This window comes from Arachis hypogaea, chromosome 3 (genome assembly GCF_003086295.3).
Source record: "Arachis hypogaea cultivar Tifrunner chromosome 3, arahy.Tifrunner.gnm2.J5K5, whole genome shotgun sequence".
Classification (NCBI taxonomy): Eukaryota; Viridiplantae; Streptophyta; class Magnoliopsida; order Fabales; family Fabaceae; genus Arachis; species Arachis hypogaea.
Genome location: NC_092038.1, coordinates 73,152,042 through 73,157,387, shown reverse-complemented (window position 1 = coordinate 73,157,387; position 5,346 = coordinate 73,152,042). Strand labels below are relative to the sequence as shown.

Genomic DNA, 5,346 nt, shown 5'->3' with positions numbered 1-5,346 from the left:
CGGTTGCTAGTAGGAATGATGGATCTTTGGATGAACTCCAACCATCCTCTAGCCACAGGCTTGAGATCCAGTCTTCTTAGTTGAACTGGCTTGCCTCTGGAGTCTATTCTCCATTGAGCTCCTTCCACACATATGTCCATAAGGACTTGGTCCAACCTTTGGTTAAAGTTGACCCTTCTAGTGTAGGGGCGTTCATCTCCTTGCATCATAGGCAAGTGAAACGCCAACCTCACATTTTCCGGACTAAAATCTAAGTATTTCCCCCGAACCATTGTGAGATAGTTCTTTGGATTCGGGTTCATACTTTGATCATGGTTCCTAGTGATCCATGCATTAACATAGAACTCTTGAACCATCAAAATTCCGACTTGTTGCATGGGGTTGGTTAGGACTTCCCAACCTCTTCTTTGGATTTCATGTCGGATTTCCGGATACTCATTCTTTTTGAGCTTGAAAGGGACCTCGGGGATCACCTTCTTCTTTGCCACAACATCATAGAAGTGGTCTTGATGGCTCTTGGAGATGAATCTTTCCATCTCCCATGACTCGGAGGTGGAAGCTTTTGTCTTCCCTTTCCCTTTTTTAGAGGATACTCCGGCCTTAGGTGCCATTGATGGTAATGGAAAAACAAAAAGCTTATGCTTTTACCACACCAAACTTAAAATTTTGCTCGCCCTCGAGCAAGAAATAAAAGAAGAGTAGAAGAAGAAGAAGAGAATATGGGAGAAAGGGGAAGAAGTAGGTTCGGCTATGTGGGAGAAGAAGGGGTTGTGTTGTGTGAAAAATGAAGTAGAAGGGAAGGGTATTTATAGGGAGAGGGAGGGTGGGTATTCGGCCATTTTGGGTGGGAATGGGTGGGAAAGTGAATTTGAATTTTATGAAGGTAGGTGGGGTTTATGGGGAAGAGTGGGGTGATGTGAATGGTGAATGGGGTAATTGGGAAGAGGATTTGAAGTGATTGGTGAAGGTTTTTGGGAAGTGTGATATGGGAAAGGGTGAAATGAGATTTGGATTAGGAGAGTGTGATTAGGATTGAAAGAAAAGGTGGGAATATGGTAGGTGGGGATCCTGTGGGGTCCACAGATCCTGAGGTGAAAAGAAATACCATTCCTTCACCATATAGGCATGTGAAATGCCTTCATGCATCATTCTGGCGTTTAAACGCCCATTGGTGCACGTTCTGGGCGTTCAACGCCCATGTAATGCATGTTTCTGGCGTTGAACGCCAGTTTCATGCTTGTTGCTGGCGTTTAACGCCAGCTTGTCTCCTCGAGGCACATTCCTGGCGTTCAGCGCCAGGATGTTGCTTGTTTCTGGCGTTCAGCGCCAGGATGTTGCTTGTTTCTGGCGTTCAGCGCCAGAATGGTGCTCTGTTCTGGCGTTGAACGCCAGCCAGATGCATCTTACTGGCGTTGAACGCCAGTCTGTGCTACCTCCAGGGTGAAAATTTTTTTCTTCTGTTTTCTGTTTTTTAATTTTTTTGATTTTTTTCGTGACTCCTCATGATCATGTACCTAATAAAACACAAAATAACAATAAAATAAAAATTAGATAATTAAAATTGGGTTGCCTCCCAACAAGCGCTTCTTTAATGTCAATAGCTTGACAGTGGCTCTCTTGGAGCCACAAGGTGATCAGGTCAATGTTAGTGTGTAGTCCCAACACCAAACTTAGAGTTTGGATATGGGGTCTGAACACCAAACTTAGAGTTTGGTTGTGGCCTCACAACACCAAACTTAGAGTTTGACTGTGTGGGCTCTTCTTGACTCTGAACTGAGAGAAGCTCTTCCTGCTTACTCTCTTTTGTCACAGAGGGATGGCCATGTGCCTTAAACACAAGGTAGTCCCCATTCAATTGAAGGACTAACTCACCTCTGTTGACATCTATCACAGCTTCTGCTGTGGCTAGGAAAGGTCTTCCTAGGATGATGCATTCATCATCTTCCTTCCTAGTGTCTAGGATTATGAAATCAGCAGGGATGTAAAGGCCTTCAACCTTTACTAGCACGTCCTCTACTATTCCATAAGCTTGTCTCAATGACTTATCTGCCAATTGCAATGAGAACAAGGCAGGTTGTACCTCAATGATCCCTAACTTCTCCATTACAGAGAGTGGCATAAGATTTATCCCTGACCCTAGATCACATAGAGCTTTGAAAAAGCTCATGGTGCCAATGGTACAAGGTATTAAGAACTTGCCAGGATCTTGTTTCTTTTGAGGTAGAGTTTTCTGAATCCAAGTATCTAGTTCACTAATGAGCAAGGGAGGTTCACTTTCCCAAGTCTCATTACCAAACAGCTTGGCATTCAGCTTCATGATAGCTCCTAAATATTGAGCAACTTGCTCTCCAGTCACATCTTCATCCTCTTCAGAGGAAGAATAGTCTTTAGAGCTCATGAATGGCAGAAGGAGATTTAATGGAATCTCTATGGTCTCTATATGAGCCTCAGATTCCTCTGGATCCTTAATAGGAAACTCCTTCTTGCTTGAAGGACGTCCCAGGAGGTCTTCCTCACTAGGATTTTCGTCCTCCTCCTCCCTAGTGCATTCGGCCACTTTGATCAAATCAATGGCCTTGCACTCTCCTTTTGGATTCTCTTCTGTATTGCTTGGGAGAATACTGGGAGGAGTTTCAATGACTTTCTTACTCAGCTGGCCCACTTGTGCCTCCAGATTTCTAATGGAGGATCTTGTTTCATTCATGAAACTGAAAGTGGCTTTTGACAGATCAGAGACAATATTGGCTAAATTAGAAGTGTTTTGTTCTGAATTCTCTGTCTGTTGCTGAGAAGATGATGGATATGGCTTACTATTGCTCAGCCTATTGCGTCCACCATTGTTAAAGCCTTGTTGAGGCTTTTGTTGATCCTTCCAGGAGAAATTTGGGTGATTTCTCCATGATGGGTTATAGGTGTTTCCATAAGGTTCACCCATGTAATTAACTTCTGCCATGGCAGGGTTCTCAGGATCATAAGCTTCTTCAGAAGCTGCCTCTCTAGTACTGTTGGATGAATGTTGCAATCCATTCAGATTTTGAGAGATCATGTTGACCTGTTGAGTCAACATTTTGTTCTAAGCCAATATGGCATTCAGAGCATCAATTTCAAGAACTCCTTTCTTCTGAGGTATCCCATTATTCACGGAATTCCTCTCAGAGGTATACATGAATTGGTTGTTTGCAACCATGTCAATGAGTTCTTGAGCCTCTTCAGGCGTTTTCTTCAGGTGAATAGATCCACCTGCAGAATGGTCCAATGACATTTTCGAAAATTCAGAGAGACCATAATAGAATATATCTAATAGGGTCCATTCTGAAAACATGTCAGATGGACATCTTTTGGTCAACTGCTTATATCTTTCCCAAGCTTCATAGAGGGATTCACCATCTTTTTGTTTGAATGTTTGAACATCCACTCTCAGCTTGCTCAACTTTTGAGGAGGAAAGAATTTATCCAAGAAGGCAGTGACCAGCTTATCCCAGGAGTCCAGGCTATCCTTAGGTTGTGAATCCAACCATATTCTAGCTCTGTCTCTTACAGCAAAAGGGAAAAGCATGAGTCTGTAGACTTCAGGATCAACTCCATTCGTCTTTACAGTCTCACAGATCTGCAAGAACTCAGTTAAAAACTGATAAGGATCTTCAGATGGAAGTCCATAAAACTTGCTGTTTTGTTGCATTAATGCAACTAGTTGAGGCTTAAGCTCAAAGTTATTGGCTCCAATGGCAAGAATGGAGATGCTTCTTCCATCAAACTTGGATGTTGGTTTTGTGAAGTCACCAAGCATTCTCCTTGCATTATTATTATTATTATTTTCGGCTGCCATGTCCTTCTCTTGTTCGAAAATTTCTGAAAGGTTGTTTCTGGATTGTTGTAATTTAGCTTCTCTTAATTTTCTCTTCAGAGTCCTTTCAGGTTCTGGATCAATTTCAACAAGAGTGCCTTTTTCCCTGTTCCTGCTCATATGAAAGAAAAGAAAACAAGAAAAGAAAGAGGAATCCTCTATGTCACAGTATAGAGAATCCTTTATGTTAGTAGAAGAAGAAATGGGTTAGACGAATGGAGATGGGGATTCGGATTTTTGGATGAAGAGAGGTGAAGAGAAGTGTTAGTAATTAAATAATTAAATAGAAGAAGAAAAGAGAAGGAAGATTTCGAAAATAATTTTTGAAAAAGAGGTTAGTAATTTTCGAAAATCAAAGACAAAATATAATTAAAATTAAAATTTAAAACAAAAAGAATTTTTGAAAAAGAGAGGGAGAATTTTCGAAAATTAGAGAGGGATAGGTAGTTAGTTGGTTTTGAAAAAGATAAGAAATAAACAAAAAGTTAGTTAGTTGATTGAAAAAGATTTGAAATCAAATTTTGAAAAGATAAGAAGATAAGAAGTTAGATAAGATATTTTGAAATCAAATTTTGAAAAGATAACATTTTTGAAAAAGATAAGATAAAAGATAAAAAGATAAGATAAAAATTTTAATAAAAAGGTATTTTGAAAAAGATTTAATTTTTAAAAAGACTTAACTAACAAGAAACTACAAGATAAGATTCTAGAATTTAAAGATTGAACCTTTCTTAACAAGAAAGTAACAAACTTTAAATTTTTGAACCAATCACATTAATTGTTAGCATATTTTCGAAAATTTGATATAAAGATAAGAAAAAGATTTTGAAAATATTTTGAAAAAGATTTTTGAAATTTTTGAAATTTATAAAAAAAATGAAAAAGATATGATTTTTGAAAGAGATTTTGAAAAGATAAGATTTTTAAAATTGAAATTTTGACTTGACTTGTAAGAAACAACTAATTTTAAAAATTTTTTGACCAAGTCAACCCAAAATTTCGAAAATTTGGAGGAAAATAAGGAAAAGATATTTTTTTGATTTTTTGAATATTTTAATTATGAGAAAGAAAAACAACAAAAATACTCAATGCATGAAATTTTTAGATCAAAACAATGAATGCATGCAAGAATGCTATGAATGTCAAGATGAACACCAAGAACACTTTGAAGATCATGATGAACATCAAGAACATTATTTTGAAAAATTTTTGATGCAAAGAAAACATGCAAGACACCAAACTTAGAAATCTTTAATGCATGGAAAATATGAATGCAAAAGTGCACAAGAAAAACAAGGAAAGACACAAAATAAGAAAACATCAAGATCAAACAAGAGGACTTATCAAGAACAACTTGAAGATCATGAAGAACACTATGAATGAATGAGATTTTCGAAAAATGCAAGAAAAATTTTTAAAAGCATGCAATTGACACCAAACTTAAAAATTAACACAAGACTCAAACAAGAACACAAAATATTTTTGATTTTTATGATTTTCTA

General features: G+C 37.9%; 1 non-coding gene across 1 annotated transcript; it reads left to right on the top strand.

Moving 5' to 3' along the window:
• Positions 1-3,320: 3,320 nt before the first annotated feature.
• LOC112793263 (small nucleolar RNA R71) lies at positions 3,321-3,424 on the top strand. The gene has a single exon (XR_003197965.1). It is a non-coding gene; the product is annotated as a small nucleolar RNA R71 (small nucleolar RNA).
• The last annotated feature ends 1,922 nt before the right edge of the window (positions 3,425-5,346 follow it).